The following is an 18267-nucleotide window of genomic DNA, read 5'->3' as shown; positions in this document are numbered from 1 at the left end:
TTTCATTGCTGAGTGATATTGCTTTGTAAGTGAATACCACAACTTCTTTATCCATTTTTCACTTTCTGCGATGTTGAACTTGTACTGTAAACGAGGTTCTTGTAAACAGAGCCGTTCCAAACTTTGGGGTGGCTGTGTCTTTTTGATTTTAATTTCCCTAAGCTATAGGACCATAATTGGAAGTGCCCTAGGCTCTGTTGCTTTGTTTTTTAGATGTTTCAGGAAACACCATACACTTCTCCCAAGTGTCTGTTGGCAATTTACATCCCGCCCATCAGCATAACAAGGTTCCCAGTTCTCAATGGCCTGTTGCCTTTCTGGATTTTACACTTTTTTCAGATGGCCCTTTTGACCGGGGGGAAGTGAGACTTCATTGTAGTGCAGATTTCCTTTGCAAGCTTGCTTGGTTGGCCAAAAAGGGCGTATGCGTTTTTTCCTGAATATATTCAGGAAAAAATGCATACGCCCTTTCTGGCCAAGTGCATCATTGTGGACGTTCTGCCTCTTTTCCTATGCTTTCAATGCAATTCCAGTCTACCTCCTGAAATCGGTTTCCTGCAATTCTGCCCCGCTTTCAAGTCCTCTTGGCAGCCTTACTTCAGTCTATTTTTGGACGATAGCTGTCATTTATAACTCTGCAGGTTTGTGAATTACAGTGCCCCTGAGCTCCTTTCTTCAACTCGCTTTCTTGTGACCTGGCCGCAACACCGCAGGATGGCTTCAGGCCCTAATCTGGTTCCGGCCCGGCATGCTGAGCCTTTGGTTAATTCCTCTTCCTGGTGGGAAATGAGAGTTAAATTTGCCCGTCTAGACACCTCCAGCTAGCCTCTCATTGGTTCTCGCTATTCCTGTTCATCTTCCGCAGAAATTGCAAACTGGGCCAAACAGGAGGTTAAAGGCGCTGACTCTCCAAGTGGGGAGAGTGTTAGTAAAGCGTCTGGAATGTTGCACCCGAGTACCAGGGGAGGAAAACTGAGACATATTTGAACACGTCTCCCGTTCACATGGTTGATCATACTTGGGTTCCACATGCATGTTTTAGCTGAAGGAAGAATACCTTAAACCTGGAGAGTTGAGACCCGTGTAATGGGTACCATGCAATATGACTTCAAAGGGTCTTCATTTGCTCACCGAACCTCTCCAATCCTATCACTGCTGCGTTTATGCCCCTGTACACATGCTTGATTCTCTTTTGGAGACATAGCAATCCATAGGTTTTACGATACTTACTAGTCAGGTACATTCTTAGGCGTTTAATATGCGGTGTTGAGTCCATTTCGTTGAGCAAGGAGTAGCTCTTGTCTATTTCATATTTGACTTAAGGAACTTTATCTGTGCTCATTTCAATCTCTGGTTTTATGTAGCACCCCAACTCACCTTTACCCTTAAGCAAGCATAAGTTGGTTTTCTAAATTTGAGACCCTGTTCTGTTCTGTAATTCAGTTCCTGTGTAGCCAAGTTTACATTCCGTGTATTACTGATATCTTATGATGTTTCTTTTTCTGTGTGACTTATTTCAGTTAGAATCATCATACCTGAATCCACTCATTGTGATGCTAAGGGCCTGATGACATAGATTTCATTGCTGAGTGATATTGCTTTGTAAGTAAATACCACAACTTCTTTATCCATTTTTCACTTTCTGCGATGTTGAACTTGTACTGTAAACGAGGTTCTTGTAAACAGAGCCGTTCCAAACTTTGGGGTGGCTGTGTCTTTTTGATTTTAATTTCCCTAAGCTATAGGACCATAAGTGGCAGTGCCCTAGGCTCTGTTGCTTTGTTTTTTAGATGTTTCAGGAAACACCATACACTTCTCCCAAGTGTCTGTTGGCAATTTACATCCCGCCCATCAGCATAACAAGGTTCCCAGTTCTCAATGGCCTGTTGCCTTTCTGGATTTTACACTTTTTTCAGATGGCCCTTTTGACCGGGGGGAAGTGAGACTTCATTGTAGTGCAGATTTCCTTTGCAAGCTTGCTTGGTTGGCCAAAAAGGGCGTATGCGTTTTTTCCTGAATATATTCAGGAAAAAACGCATACGCCCTTTTTGGCCAAGTGCATCATTGTGGACGTTCTGCCTCTTTTCCTATGCTTTCAATGCAATTCCAGTCTACCTCCTGAAATCGGTTTCCTGCAATTCTGCCCCGCTTTCAAGTCCTCTTGGCAGCCTTACTTCAGTCTATTTTTGGACGATAGCTGTCATTTATAACTCTGCAGGTTTGTGAATTACAGTGCCCCTGAGCTCCTTTCTTCAACTCGCTTTCTTGTGACCTGGCCGCAACACCGCAGGATGGCTTCAGGCCCTAATCTGGTTCCGGCCCGGCATGCTGAGCCTTTGGTTAATTCCTCTTCCTGGTGGGAAATGAGTTAAATTTGCCCGTCCAGACACCTCCAGCTAGTCTCTCATTGGTTCTCGCTATTCCTGTTCATCTTCCGCAGAAATTGCAAACTGGGCCAAACAGGAGGTTAAAGGCGCTGACTCTCCAAGTGGGGATTGTGTTAGTAAAGCGTCTGGAATGTTGCACCCGAGTACCAGGGGAGGAAAACTGAGACATATTTGAACACGTCTCCCGTTCACATGGTTGATCATACTTGGGTTCCACATGCATGTTTTAGCTGAAGGAAGAATACCTTAAACCTGGAGAGTTGAGACCCGTGTAATGGGTACCATGCAATATGACTTCAAAGGGTCTTCATTTGCTCACCGAACCTCTCCAATCCTATCACTGCTGCGTTTATGCCCCTGTACACATGCTTGATTCTCTTTCGGAGTCATAGCAACCCATAGGTTTTAAGATACTTACTAGTCAGGTACATTCTTAGGCGTTTAATATGCGGTGTTGAGTCCATTTCGTTGAGCAAGGAGTAGCTCTTGTCTATTCCATATTTGACTTAAGGAACTTTATCTGTGCTCATTTCAATCTCTGGTTTTATGCAGCCCCTCAACTCACCTTTACCCTTAAGCAAGCATAAGTTGGTTTTCTAAATTTGAGACCCTGTTCTGTTCTGTAATTCAGTTCCTGTGTAGCCAAGTTTACATTCCGTGTATTACTGATATCTTATGATGTTTCTTTTTCTGTGTGACTTATTTCAGTTAGAATCATCATACCTGAATCCACTCATTGTGCTGCTAAGGGCCTGATGACATAGATTTCATTGCTGAGTGATATTGCTTTGTAAGTAAATACCACAACTTCTTTATCCATTTTTCACTTTCTGCGATGTTGAACTTGTACTGTAAACGAGGTTCTTGTAAACAGAGGCGTCCCAAACTTTGGGGTGGCTGTGTCTTTTTGATTTTAATTTCCCTAAGCTATAGGACCATAAGTGGCAGTGCCCTAGGCTCTGTTGCTTTGTTTTTTAGATGTTTCAGGAAACACCATACACTTCTCCCGAGTGGTTGTTGGCAATTTACATCCCACCCATCAGCATAACAAGGCTCCCAGTTCTCCATGGCCTGTCCTGCCTTTCTGGATTTTACACTTTTTTCAGATGGCCCTTTTGACCGGGGGAAGTGAGACTTCATTGTAGTGCAGATTTCCTTTGCAAGCTTGCTTGGTTGGCCAAAAAGGGCGTATGCGTTTTTTCCTGAATATATTCAGGAAAAAACGCATACGCCCTTTTTGGCCAAGTGCATCATTGTGGACGTTCTGCCTCTTTTCCTATGCTTTCAATGCAATTCCAGTCTACCTCCTGAAATCGGTTTCCTGCAATTCTGCCCCGCTTTCAAGTCCTCTTGGCAGCCTTACTTCAGTCTATTTTTGGACGATAGCTGTCATTTATAACTCTGCAGGTTTGTGAATTACAGTGCCCCTGAGCTCCTTTCTTCAACTCGCTTTCTTGTGACCTGGCCGCAACACCGCAGGATGGCTTCAGGCCCTAATCTGGTTCCGGCCCGGCATGCTGAGCCTTTGGTTAATTCCTCTTCCTGGTGGGAAATGAGAGTTAAATTTGCCCGTCCAGACACCTCCAGCTAGCCTCTCATTGGTTCTCGCTATTCCTGTTCATCTTCCGCAGAAATTGCAAACTGGGCCAAACAGGAGGTTAAAGGGACTGACTCTCCAAGTGGGGAGAGTGTTAGTAAAGCGTCTGGAATGTTGCACCCGAGTACCAGGGGAGGAAAACTGAGACATATTTGAACACGTCTCCCGTTCACATGGTTGATCATACTTGGGTTCCACATGCATGTTTTAGCTGAAGGAAGAATACCTTAAACCTGGGTAGTTGAAACCCGTGGAATGGGTACCATGCAATATGACTTCAAAGGGTCTTCATTTGCTCACCGAACCTCTCCAATCCTATCACTGCTGCGTTTATGCCCCTGTACACATGCTTGATTCTCTTTCGGAGACATAGCAATCCATAGGTTTTAAGATACTTACAAGTCAGGTACATTCTTAGGCGTTTAATATGCGGTGTTGAGTCCATTTCATTGAGCAAGGAGAAGCTCTTGTCTATTCCATATTTGGCTTAAGGAACTTTATCTGTGCTCATTTCAATCTCTGGTTTTATGCAGCACCCCAACTCACCTTTACCCTTAAGCAAGAATAAGTTGGTTTTCTAAATTTGAGACCCTGTTCTGTTCTGTAATTCAGTTCCTGTGTAGCCAAGTTTCCATTCCGTGTATTACTGATATCCTATGATGTTTCTTTTTCTGTGTGACTTATTTCAGTTAGAATCATCATACCTGAATCCACTCATTGTGCTGCTAAGGGCCTGATGACACAGATTTCATTGCTGAGTGATATTGCTTTGTAAGTAAATACCACAACTTCTTTATCCATTTTTCACTTTCTGCGATGTTGAACTTGTACTGTAAACGAGGTTCTTGTAAACAGAGCCGTTCCAAACTTTGGGGTGGCTGTGTCTTTTTGATTTTAATTTCCCTAAGCTATAGGACCATAAGTGGCAGTGCCCTAGGTTCTGTTGCTTTGTTTTTTAGATGTTTCAGGAAACACCATACACTTCTCCCGAGTGGTTGTTGGCAATTTACATCCCGCCCATCAGCATAACAAGGCTCCCAGTTCTCCATGGCCTGTCCTGCCTTTCTGGATTTTACACTTTTTTCAGATGGCCCTTTTGACCGGGGGGAAGTGAGACTTCATTGTAGTGCAGATTTCCTTTGCAAGCTTGCTTGGTTGGCCAAAAAGGGCGTATGCGTTTTTTCCTGAATATATTCAGGAAAAAACGCATACGCCCTTTTTGGCCAAGTGCATCATTGTGGACGTTCTGCCTCTTTTCCTATGCTTTCAATGCAATTCCAGTCTACCTCCTGAAATCGGTTTCCTGCAATTCTGCCCCGCTTTCAAGTCCTCTTGGCAGCCTTACTTCAGTCTATTTTTGGACGATAGCGGTCATTTATAACTCTGCAGGTTTGTGAATTACAGTGCCCCTGAGCTCCTTTCTTCAACTCGCTTTCTTGTGACCTGGCCGCAACACCGCAGGATGGCTTCACGCCCTAATCTGGTTCCGGCACGGCACGCTGAGCCTTTGGTTAATTCCTCTTCCTGGTGGGAAATGAGAGTTAAATTTGCCCGTCCAGACACCTCCAGCTAGCCTCTCATTGGTTCTCGCTATTCCTGTTCATCTTCCGCAGAAATTGCAAACTGGGCCAAACAGGAGGTTAAAGGGACTGACTCTGCAAGTGGGGAGAGTGTTAGTAAAGCGTCTGGAATGTTGCACCCGAGTACCAGGGGAGGAAAACTGAGACATATTTGAACACATCTCCCGATCACATGGTTGATCATACTCTAGGTTCCACATGCATGTTTTAGCTGAAGGAAGAATACCTTAAACCTGGGTAGTTGAAACCCGTGGAATGGGTACCATGCAATATGACTTCAAAGGGTCTTCATTTGCTCACCGAACCTCTCCAATCCTATCACTGCTGCGTTTATGCCCCTGTACACATGCTTGATTCTCTTTTGGAGACATAGCAATCCATAGGTTTTAAGATACTTACTAGTCAGGTACATTCTTAGGCGTTTAATATGGGGTGTTGAGTCCATTTCGTTGAGCAAGGAGTAGCTCTTGTCTATACCATATTTGGCTTAAGGAACTTTATCTGTGCTCATTTCAATCTCTGGTTTTATGCAGCACCCCAACTCACCTTTACCCTTAAGCAAGAATAAGTTGGTTTTCTAAATTTGAGACCCTGTTCTGTTCTGTAATTCAGTTCCTGTGTAGCCAAGTTTCCATTCCGTGTATTACTGATATCTTATGATGTTTCTTTTTCTGTGTGACTTATTTCAGTTAGAATCATCATACCTGAATCCACTCATTGTACTGCTAAGGGCCTGATGACACAGATTTCATTGCTGAGTGATATTGCTTTGTAAGTAAATACCACAACTTCTTTATCCATTTTTCACTTTCTGCGATGTTGAACTTGTACTGTAAACGAGGTTCTTGTAAACAGAGCCGTTCCAAACTTTGGTGTGGCTGTGTCTTTTTGATTTTAATTTCCCTAAGCTATAGGACCATAAGTGGAAGTGCCCTAGGTTCTGTTGCTTTGTTTTTTAGATGTTTCAGGAAACACCATACACTTCTCCCGAGTGGTTGTTGGCAATTTACATCCCGCCCATCAGCATAACAAGGCTCCCAGTTCTCCATGGCCTGTCCTGCCTTTCTGGATTTTACACTTTTTTCAGATGGCCCTTTTGACCGGGGGGGAAGTGAGACTTCATTGTAGTGCAGATTTCCTTTGCAAGCTTGCTTGGTTGGCCAAAAAGGGCGTATGCGTTTTTTCCTGAATATATTCAGGAAAAAACGCATACGCCCTTTTTGGCCAAGTGCATCATTGTGGACGTTCTGCCTCTTTTCCTATGCTTTCAATGCAATTCCAGTCTACCTCCTGAAATCGGTTTCCTGCAATTCTGCCCCGCTTTCAAGTCCTCTTGGCAGCCTTACTTCAGTCTATTTTTGGACGATAGCTGTCATTTATAACTCTGCAGGTTTGTGAATTACAGTGCCCCTGAGCTCCTTTCTTCAACTCGCTTTCTTGTGACCTGGCCGCAACACCGCAGGATGGCTTCAGGCCCTAATCTGGTTCCGGCACGGCACGCTGAGCCTTTGGTTAATTCCTCTTCCTGGTGGCAAATGAGAGTTAAATTTGCCCGTCCAGACACCTCCAGCTAGCCTCTCATTGTTTCTCGCTATTCCTGTTCATGTTCCGCAGAAATTGCAAACTGGGCCAAACAGGAGGTTAAAGGGACTGACTCTCCAAGTGGGGAGAGTGTTAGTAAAGCGTCTGGAATGTTGCACCCGAGGACCAGGGGAGGAAAACTGAGACATATTTGAACATGTCTCCCGATCACATGGTTGATCATACTCTAGGTTCCACATGCATGTTTTAGCTGAAGGAAGAATACCTTAAACCTGGAGAGTTGAGACCCGTGGAATGGGTACCATGCAATATGACTTCAAAGGGTCTTCATTTGCTCACCGAACCTCTCCAATCCTATCACTGCTGCGTTTATGCCCCTGTACACATGCTTGATTCTCTTTCGGAGACATAGCAATCCATAGGTTTTACGATACTTACTAGTCAGGTACATTCTTAGGCGTTTAATATGCGGTGTTGAGTCCATTTCGTTGAGCAAGGAGTAGCTCTTGTCTATTCCATATTTGACTTAAGGAACTTTATCTGTGCTCATTTCAATCTCTGGTTTTATGCAGCACCCCAACTCACCTTTCCCCTTAAGCAAGCATAAGTTGGGTTTCTAAATTTGAGACCCTGTTCTGTTCTGTAATTCAGTTCCTGTGTAGCCAAGTTTCCATTCCGTGTATTACTGATATCTTATGATGTTTCTTTTTCTGTGTGACTTATTTCAGTTAGAATCATCATACCTGAATCTACTCATTGTGATGCTAAGGGCCTGATGACATAGATTTCATTGCTGAGTGATATTGCTTTGTAAGTAAATACCACAAATTCTTTATCCATTTTTCACTTTCTGCGATGTTGAACTTGTACTGTAAACGAGGTTCTTGTAAACAGAGCCGTTCCAAACATTGGGGTGGCTGTGTCTTTTTGATTTTAATTTCCCTAATCTATAGGACCATAAGTGGCATTGCCCTAGGCTCTGTTGCTTTGTTTTTTAGATGTTTCAGGAAACACCATACACTTCTCCCGAGTGTCTGTTGGCAATTTACATCCCGCCCATCAGCATAACAAGGCTCCCAGTTCTCCATGGCCTGTCCTGCCTTTCTGGATTTTACACTTTTATCAGATGGCCCTTTTGACCAGGGGGAAGTGAGACTTCATTGTAGTGCAGATTTCCTTTGCAAGCTTGCTTGGTTGGCCAAAAAGGGCGTATGCGTTTTTTCCTGAATATATTCAGGAAAAAACGCATACGCCCTTTTTGGCCAAGTGCATCATTGTGGACGTTCTACCTCTTTTCCTATGCTTTCAATGCAATTCCAGTCTACCTCCTGAAATCGGATTCCTGCAATTCTGCTCCGCTTTCAAGTCCTCTTGGCAGCCTTACTTCAGTCTATTTTTGGACGATAGCTGTCATTTATAACTCTGCAGGTTTGTGAATTACAGTGCCCCTGAGCTCCTTTCTTCAACTCGCTTTCTTGTGACCTGGCCGCAACACCGCAGGATGGCTTCAGGCCCTAATCTGGTTCCGGCACGGCACGCTGAGCCTTTGGTTAATTCCTCTTCCTGGTGGCAAATGAGAGTTAAATTTGCCCGTCCAGACACCTCCAGCTAGCCTCTCATTGTTTCTCGCTATTCCTGTTCATGTTCCGCAGAAATTGCAAACTGGGCCAAACAGGAGGTTAAAGGGACTGACTCTCCAAGTGGGGAGAGTGTTAGTAAAGCGTCTGGAATGTTGCACCCGAGGACCAGGGGAGGAAAACTGAGACATATTTGAACATGTCTCCCGATCACATGGTTGATCATACTCTAGGTTCCACATGCATGTTTTAGCTGAAGGAAGAATACCTTAAACCTGGGTAGTTGGAACCCGTGTAATGGGTACCATGCAATATGACTTCAAAGGGTCTTCATTTGCTCACCGCACCTCTCCAATCCTATCACTGCTGCGTTTATGCCCCTGTACACATGCTTGATTCTCTTTCGGAGACATAGCAATCCATAGGTTTTAAGATACTTACAAGTCAGGTACATTCTTAGGCGTTTAATATGCGGTGTTGAGTCCATTTCGTTGAGCAAGGAGTAGCTCTAGTCTATTCCATATTTGGCTTAAGGAACTTCATCTGTGCTCATTTCAATCTCTGGTTTTATGCAGCACCCCAACTCACCTTTACCCTTAAGCAAGCATAAGTTGTTTTTCTAAATTTGAGACCCTGTTCTGTTCTGTAATTCAGTTCCTGTGTAGCCAAGTTTCCATTCCGTGTATTACTGATATCTTATGATGTTTCTTTTTCTGTGTGACTTATTTCAGTTAGAATCATCATACCTGAATCCACTCATTGTGCTGCTAAGGGCCTGATGACATAGATTTCATTGCTGAGTGATATTGCTTTGTAAGTGAATACCACAACTTCTTTATCCATTTTTCACTTTCTGCGATGTTGAACTTGTACTGTAAATGAGGTTCTTGTAAACAGAGGCGTCCCAAACTTTGGGGTGGCTGTGTCTTTTTGATTTTAATTTCCCTAAGCTATAGGACCATAAGTGGAAGTGCCCTAGGCTCTGTTGCTTTGTTTTTTAGATGTTTCAGGAAACACCATACACTTCTCCCAAGTGTCTGTTGGCAATTTACATCCCGCCCATCAGCATAACAAGGCTCCCAGTTGTCCATGGCCTGTCCTGCCTTTCTGGATTTTACACTTTTTTCAGATGGCCCTTTTGACCGGGGGGAAGTGAGACTTCATTGTAGTGCAGATTTCCTTTGCAAGCTTGCTTGGTTGGCCAAAAAGGGCGTATGCGTTTTTTCCTGAATATATTCAGGAAAAAACGCATACGCCCTTTTTGGCCAAGTGCATCATTGTGGACGTTCTGCCTCTTTTCCTATGCTTTCAATGCAATTCCAGTCTACCTCCTGAAATCGGTTTCCTGCAATTCTGCCCCGCTTTCAAGTCCTCTTGTCAGCCTTACTTCAGTCTATTTTTGGACGATAGCTGTCATTTATAACTCTGCAGGTTTGTGAATTACAGTGCCCCTGAGCTACTTTCTTCAATTTGCTTTCTTGTGACCTGGCCGCAACACCGCAGGATGGCTTCACGCCCTAATCTGGTTCCGGCACGGCACGCTGAGCCTTTGGTTATTTCCTCTTCCTGGTGGGAAATGAGAGTTAAATTTGCCCGTCCAGACACCTCCAGCTAGTCTCTCATTGGTTCTCGCTATTCCTGTTCATCTTCCGCAGAAATTGCAAACTGGGCCAAACAGGAGGTTAAAGGCGCTGACTCTCCAAGTGGGGAGAGTGTTAGTAAAGCGTCTGGAATGTTGCACCCGAGTACCAGGGGGGGAAAACTGAGACATATTTGAACAGGTCTCCCGTTCACATGGTTGATCATACTTGGGTTCCACATGCATGTTTTAGCTGAAGGAAGAATACCTTAAAGCTGGAGAGTTGAGACCCGTGTAATGGGTACCATGCAATATGACTTCAAAGGGTCTTCATTTGCTCACCGAACCTCTCCAATCCTATCACTGCTGCGTTTATGCCCCTGTACACATGCTTGATTCTCTTTCGGAGACATAGCAATCCATAGGTTTTAAGATACTTACTAGTCAGGTACATTCTTAGGCGTTTAATATGGGGTGTTGAGTCCATTTCGTTGAGCAAGGAGTAGCTCTTGTCTATTCCATATTTGGCTTAAGGAACTTTATCTGTGCTCATTTCAATCTCTGGTTTTATGCAGCACCCCAACTCACCTTTACCCTTAAGCAAGAATAAGTTGGTTTTCTAAATTTGAGACCCTGTTCTGTTCTGTAATTCAGTTCCTGTGTAGCCAAGTTTCCATTCCGTGTATTACTGATATCTTATGATGTTTCTTTTTCTGTGTGACTTATTTCAGTTAGAATCATCATACCTGAATCCACTCATTGTGCTGCTAAGGGCCTGATGACACAGATTTCATTGCTGAGTGATATTGCTTTGTAAGTAAATACCACAACTTCTTTATCCATTTTTCACTTTCTGCGATGTTGAACTTGTACTGTAAACGAGGTTCTTGTAAACAGAGCCGTTCCAAATTTTGGGGTGGCTGTGTCTTTTTGATTTTAATTTCCCTAAGCTATAGGACCATAAGTGGAAGTGCCCTAGGTTCTGTTGCTTTGTTTTTTAGATGTTTCAGGAAACACCATACACTTCTCCCGAGTGGTTGTTGGCAATTTACATCCCGCCCATCAGCATAACAAGGCTCCCAGTTCTCCATGGCCTGTCCTGCCTTTCTGGATTTTACACTTTTTTCAGATGGCCCTTTTGACCGGGGGGAAGTGAGACTTCATTGTAGTGCAGATTTCCTTTGCAAGCTTGCTTGGTTGGCCAAAAAGGGCGTATGCGTTTTTTCCTGAATATATTCAGGAAAAAACGCATACGCCCTTTTTGGCCAAGTGCATCATTGTGGACGTTCTGCCTCTTTTCCTATGCTTTCAATGCAATTCCAGTCTACCTCCTGAAATCGGTTTCCTGCAATTCTGCCCCGCTTTCAAGTCCTCTTGGCAGCCTTACTTCAGTCTATTTTTGGACGATAGCTGTCATTTATAACTCTGCAGGTTTGTGAATTACAGTGCCCCTGAGCTCCTTTCTTCAACTTGCTTTCTTGTGACCTGGCCGCAACACCGCAGGATGGCTTCAGGCCCTAATCTGGTTCCGGCACGGCACGCTGAGCCTTTGGTTATTTCCTCTTCCTGGTGGGAAATGAGAGTTAAATTTGCCCGTCCAGACACCTTCAGCTAGCCTCTCATTGGTTCTCGCTATTCCTGTTCATCTTCCGCAGAAATTGCAAACTGGGCCAAACAGGAGGTTAAAGGCGCTGACTCTCCAAGTGGGGAGAGTGTTAGTAAAGCGTCTGGAATGTTGCACCCGAGTACCAGGGGAGGAAAACTGAGACATATTTGAACACGTCTCCCGTTCACATGGTTGATCATACTTGGGTTCCACATGCATGTTTTAGCTGAAGGAAGAATACCTTAAACCTGGAGAGTTAAGACCCGTGTAATGGGTACCATGCAATATGACTTCAAAGGGTCTTCATTTGCTCACCGAACCTCTCCAATCCTATCACTGCTGCGTTTATGCCCCTGTACACATGCTTGATTCTCTTTTGGAGACATAGCAATCCATAGGTTTTATGATACTTACTAGTCAGGTACATTCTTAGGCGTTTAATATGCGGTGTTGAGTCCATTTCGTTGAGCAAGGAGTAGCTCTTGTCTATTCCGTATTTGACTTAAGGAACTTTACGTGTGCTCATTTCAATCTCTGGTTTTATGCAGCACCCCAACTCACCTTTACCCTTAAGCAAGCATAAGTTGGTTTTCTAAATTTGAGACCCTGTTCTGTTCTGTAATTCAGTTCCTGTGTAGCCAAGTTTACATTCCGTGTATTACTGATATCTTATGATGTTTCTTTTTCTGTGTGACTTATTTCAGTTAGAATCATCATACCTGAATCCACTCATTGTGATGCTAAGGGCCTGATGACATAGATTTCATTGTTGAGTGATATTGCTTTGTAAGTAAATACCACAACTTCTTTATCCATTTTTCACTTTCTGCGATGTTGAACTTGTACTGTAAACGAGGTTCTTGTAAACAGAGGCGTCCCAAACTTTGGGGTGGCTGTGTCTTTTTGATTTTAATTTCCCTAAGCTATAGGACCATAAGTGGCAGTGCCCTAGGCTCTGTTGCTTTGTTTTTTAGATGTTTCAGGAAACACCATACACTTCTCCCGAGTGTCTGTTGGCAATTTACATCCCGCCCATCAGCATAACAAGGCTCCCAGTTCTCCATGGCCTGTCCTGCCTTTCGGGATTTTACACTTTTTTCAGATGGCCCTTTTGACCGGGGGGAAGTGAGACTTCATTGTAGTGCAGATTTCCTTTGCAAGCTTGCTTGGTTGGCCAAAAAGGGCGTATGCGTTTTTTCCTGAATATATTCAGGAAAAAACGCATACGCCCTTTTTGGCCAAGTGCATCATTGTGGACGTTCTGCCTCTTTTCCTATGCTTTCAATGCAATTCCAGTCTACCTCCTGAAATCGGTTTCCTGCAATTCTGCCCCGCTTTCAAGTCCTCTTGGCAGCCTTACTTCAGTCTATTTTTGGACGATAGCTGTCATTTATAACTCTGCAGGTTTGTGAATTACAGTGCCCCTGAGCTCCTTTCTTCAACTCGCTTTCTTGTGACCTGGCCGCAACACCGCAGGATGGCTTCAGGCCCTAATCTGGTTCCGGCCCGGCACGCTGAGCCTTTGGTTAATTCCTCTTCCTGGTGGCAAATGAGAGTTAAATTTGCCCGTCCAGACACCTCCAGCTAGCCTCTCATTGGTTCTCGCTATTCCTGTTCATCTTCCGCAGAAATTGCAAACTGGGCCAAACAGGAGGTTAAAGGGACTGACTCTCCAAGTGGGGAGAGTGTTAGTAAAGCGTCTGGAATGTTGCACCCGAGTACCAGGGGAGGAAAACTGAGACATATTTGAACACGTCTCCCGATCACATGGTTGATCATACTCTAGGTTCCACATGCATGTTTTAGCTGAAGGAAGAATACCTTAAACCTGGGTAGTTGAAACCCGTGGAATGGGTACCTTGCAATATGACTTCAAAGGGTCTTCATTTGCTCACCGAACCTCTCCAATCCTATCACTGCTGCGTTTATGCCCCTGTACACATGCTTGATTCTCTTTCGGAGACATAGCAATCCATAGGTTTTAAGATACTTACTAGTCAGGTACATTCTTAGGCGTTTAATATGGGGTGTTGAGTCCATTTCGTTGAGCAAGGAGTAGCTCTTGTCTATACCATATTTGGCTTAAGGAACTTTATCTGTGCTCATTTCAATCTCTGGTTTTATGCAGCACCCCAACTCACCTTTACCCTTAAGCAAGAATAAGTTGGTTTTCTAAATTTGAGACCCTGTTCTGTTCTGTAATTCAGTTCCTGTGTAGCCAAGTTTACATTCCGTGTATTACTGATATCTTATGATGTTTCTTTTTCTGTGTGACTTATTTCAGTTAGAATCATCATACCTGAATCCACTCATTGTGCTGCTAAGGGCCTGATGACACAGATTTCATTGCTGAGTGATATTGCTTTGTAAGTAAATACCACAACTTCTTTATCCATTTTTCAATTTCTGCGATGTTGAACTTGTACTGTAAACGAGGTTCTTGTAAACAGAGCCGTTCCAAACTTTGGTGTGGCTGTGTCTTTTTGATTTTAATTTCCCTAAGCTATAGGACCATAAGTGGAAGTGCCCTAGGTTCTGTTGCTTTGTTTTTTAGATGTTTCAGGAAACACCATACACTTCTCCCGAGTGGTTGTTGGCAATTTACATCCCGCCCATCAGCATAACAAGGCTCCCAGTTCTCCATGGCCTGTCCTGCCTTTCTGGATTTTACACTTTTTTCAGATGGCCCTTTTGACCGGGGGGAAGTGAGACTTCATTGTAGTGCAGATTTCCTTTGCAAGCTTGCTTGGTTGGCCAAAAAGGGCGTATGCGTTTTTTCCTGAATATATTCAGGAAAAAACGCATACGCCCTTTTTGGCCAAGTGCATCATTGTGGACGTTCTGCCTCTTTTCCTATGCTTTCAATGCAATTCCAGTCTACCTCCTGAAATCGGTTTCCTGCAATTCTGCCCCGCTTTCAAGTCCTCTTGGCAGCCTTACTTCAGTCTATTTTTGGACGATAGCTGTCATTTATAACTCTGCAGGTTTGTGAATTACAGTGCCCCTGAGCTCCTTTCTTCAACTTGCTTTCTTGTGACCTGGCCGCAACACCGCAGGATGGCTTCAGGCCCTAATCTGGTTCCGGCACGGCACGCTGAACATTTGGTTAATTCCTCTTCCTGGTGGGAAATGAGAGTTAAATTTGCCCGTCCAGACACCTTCAGCTAGCCTCTCATTGGTTCTCGCTATTCCTGTTCATCTTCCGCAGAAATTGCAAACTGGGCCAAACAGGAGGTTAAAGGCGCTGACTCTCCAAGTGGGGAGAGTGTTAGTAAAGCGTCTGGAATGTTGCACCCGAGTACCAGGGGAGGAAAACTGAGACATATTTGAACACGTCTCCCGTTCACATGGTTGATCATACTTGGGTTCCACATGCATGTTTTAGCTGAAGGAAGAATACCTTAAACCTGGAGAGTTGAGACCCGTGTAATGGGTACCATGCAATATGACTTCAAAGGGTCTTCATTTGCTCACCGAACCTCTCCAATCCTATCACTGCTGCGTTTATGCCCCTGTACACATGCTTGATTCTCTTTCGGAGACATAGCAATCCATAGGTTTTACGATACTTACTAGTCAGGTACATTCTTAGGCGTTTAATATGCGGTGTTGAGTCCATTTCGTTGAGCAAGGAGTAGCTCTTGTCTATTCCATATTTGACTTAAGGAACTTTATCTGTGCTCATTTCAATCTCTGGTTTTATGCAGCACCCCAACTCACCTTTACCCTTAAGCAAGCATAAGTTGGTTTTCTAAATTTGAGACCCTGTTCTGTTCTGTAATTCAGTTCCTGTGTAGCCAAGTTTACATTCCGTGTATTACTGATATCTTATGATGTTTCTTTTTCTGTGTGACTTATTTCAGTTAGAATCATCATACCTGAATCCACTCATTGTGCTGCTAAGGGCCTGATGACACAGATTTCATTGCTGAGTGATATTGCTTTGTAAGTAAATACCACAACTTCTTTATCCATTTTTCACTTTCTGCGATGTTGAACTTGTACTGTAAACGAGGTTCTTGTAAACAGAGGCGTCCCAAACTTTGGGGTGGCTGTGTCTTTTTGATTTTAATTTCCCTAAGCTATAGGACCATAAGTGGCAGTGCCCTAGGCTCTGTTGCTTTGTTTTTTAGATGTTTCAGGAAACACCATACACTTCTCCCGAGTGGTTGTTGGCAATTTACATCCCGCCCATCAGCATAACAAGGCTCCCAGTTCTCCATGGCCTGTCCTGCCTTTCTGGATTTTATACTTTTTTCAGATGGCCCTTTTGACCGGGGGGATGTGAGACTTCATTGTAGTGCAGATTTCCTTTGCAAGCTTGCTTGGTTGGCCAAAAAGGGCGTATGCGTTTTTTCCTGAATATATTCAGGAAAAAACGCATACGCCCTTTTTGGCCAAGTGCATCATTGTGGACGTTCTGCCTCTTTTCCTATGCTTTCAGTGCAATTCCAGTCTACCTCCTGAAATCGGTTTCCTGCAATTCTGCCCTGCTTTCAAGTCCTCTTGGCAGCCTTACTTCAGTCTATTTTTGGAGGATAGCTGTCATTTATAACTCTGCAGGTTTGTGCATTACAGTGCCCCTGAGCTCCTTTCTTCAACTTGCTTTCTTGTGACCTGGCCGCAACACCGCAGGATGGCTTCAGGCCCTAATCTGGTTCCGGCACGGCACGCTGAGCCTTTGGATATTTCCTTTTCCTGGTGGGAAATGAGAGTTAAATTTGCCCGTCCAGACACCTTCAGCTAGTCTCTCATTGGTTCTCGCTATTCCTGTTCATCTTCCGCAGAAATTGCAAACTGGGCCAAACAGGAGGTTAAAGGCGCTGACTCTCCAAGTGGGGAGAGTGTTAGTAAAGCGTCTGGAATGTTGCACCCGAGTACCAGGGGAGGAAAACTGAGACATATTTGAACACGTCTCCCGTTCACATGGTTGATCATACTTGGGTTCCACATGCATGTTTTAGTTGAAGGAAGAATACCTTAAACCTGGAGAGTTAAGACCCGTGTAATGGGTACCATGCAATATGACTTCAAAGGGTCTTCATTTGCTCACCGAACCTCTCCAATCCTATCACTGCTGCGTTTATGCCCCTGTACACATGCTTGATTCTCTTTCGGAGACATAGCAATCCATAGGTTTTTAAGATACTTACTAGTCAGGTACATTCTTAGGCATTTAATATGCGGTGTTGAGTCCATTTCGTTGAGCAAGGAGTAGCTCTTGTCTATTCCATATTTGACTTAAGGAACTTTATCTGTGCTCATTTCAATCTCTGGTTTTATGCAGCACCCCAACTCACCTTTACCCTTAAGCAAGCATAAGTTGGTTTTCTAAATTTGAGACCCTGTCCTGTTCTGTAATTCAGTTCCTGTGTAGCCAAGTTTACATTCCGTGTATTACTGATATCTTATGATGTTTCTTTTTCTGTGTGACTTACTTCTGTTAGAATCATCATACCTGAATCCACTCATTGTGCTTCTAAGGGCCTGATGACACAGATTTCATTGCTGAGTGATATTGCTTTGTAAGTAAATACCACAACTTCTTTATCCATTTTTCACTTTCTGCGATGTTGAACTTGTACTGTAAACGAGGTTCTTGTAAACAGAGGCGTCCCAAACTTTGGGGTGGCTGTGTCTTTTTGATTTTAATTTCCCTAAGCTATAGGACCATAAGTGGCAGTGCCCTAGGCTCTGTTGCTTTGTTTTTTAGATGTTTCAGGAAACACCATACACTTCTCCCGAGTGTCTGTTGGCAATTTACATCCCGCCCATCAGCATAACAAGGCTCCCAGTTGTCCATGGCCTGTCCTGCCTTTCGGGATTTTACACTTTTTTCAGATGGCCCTTTTGACCGGGGGGAAGTGAGACTTCATTGTAGTGCAGATTTCCTTTGCAAGCTTGCTTGGTTGGCCAAAAAGGGCGTATGCGTTTTTTCCTGAATATATTCAGGAAAAAACGCATACGCCCTTTTTGGCCAAGTGCATCATTGTGGACGTTCTGCCTCTTTTCCTATGCTTTCAATGCAATTCCAGTCTACCTCCTGAAATCGGTTTCCTGCAATTCTGCCCCGCTTTCAAGTCCTCTTGGCAGCCTTACTTCAGTCTATTTTTGGATGATAGCTGTCATTTATAACTCTGCAGGTTTGTGAATTACAGTGCCCCTGAGCTCCTTTCTTCAACTCGCTTTCTTGTGACCTGGCCGCAACACCGCAGGATGGCTTCAGGCCCTAATCTGGTTCCGGCCCGGCACACTGAGCCTTTGGTTAATTCCTCTTCCTGGTGACAAATGAGAGTTAAATTTGCCCGTCCAGACACCTCCAGCTAGCCTCTCATTGGTTCTCGCTATTCCTGTTCATCTTCCGCAGAAATTGCAAACTGGGCCAAACAGGAGGTTAAA

The 18267-nt window shown here is 44.0% G+C and overlaps 1 long non-coding RNA gene across 1 annotated transcript in view; it reads left to right on the top strand.

Annotated features, from left to right (window-relative positions):
• LOC307181474 overlaps nt 1-7919 on the top strand; it is a 189913-nt gene extending 181994 nt beyond the window's left edge. The window contains exon 3 of the long non-coding RNA XR_013826869.1: nt 7835-7919. This is a non-coding gene — a long non-coding RNA (uncharacterized lncRNA). The remainder of the gene's footprint in view (nt 1-7834) is intronic.
• The last annotated feature ends 10348 nt before the right edge of the window (nt 7920-18267 follow it).

This window comes from Stenella coeruleoalba (genome assembly GCF_951394435.1).
Source record: "Stenella coeruleoalba genome assembly, contig: scaffold_28, whole genome shotgun sequence".
NCBI classification, from domain to species: Eukaryota; Metazoa; Chordata; class Mammalia; order Artiodactyla; family Delphinidae; genus Stenella; species Stenella coeruleoalba.
This window is presented reverse-complemented; position numbering and strand designations above follow the sequence as displayed.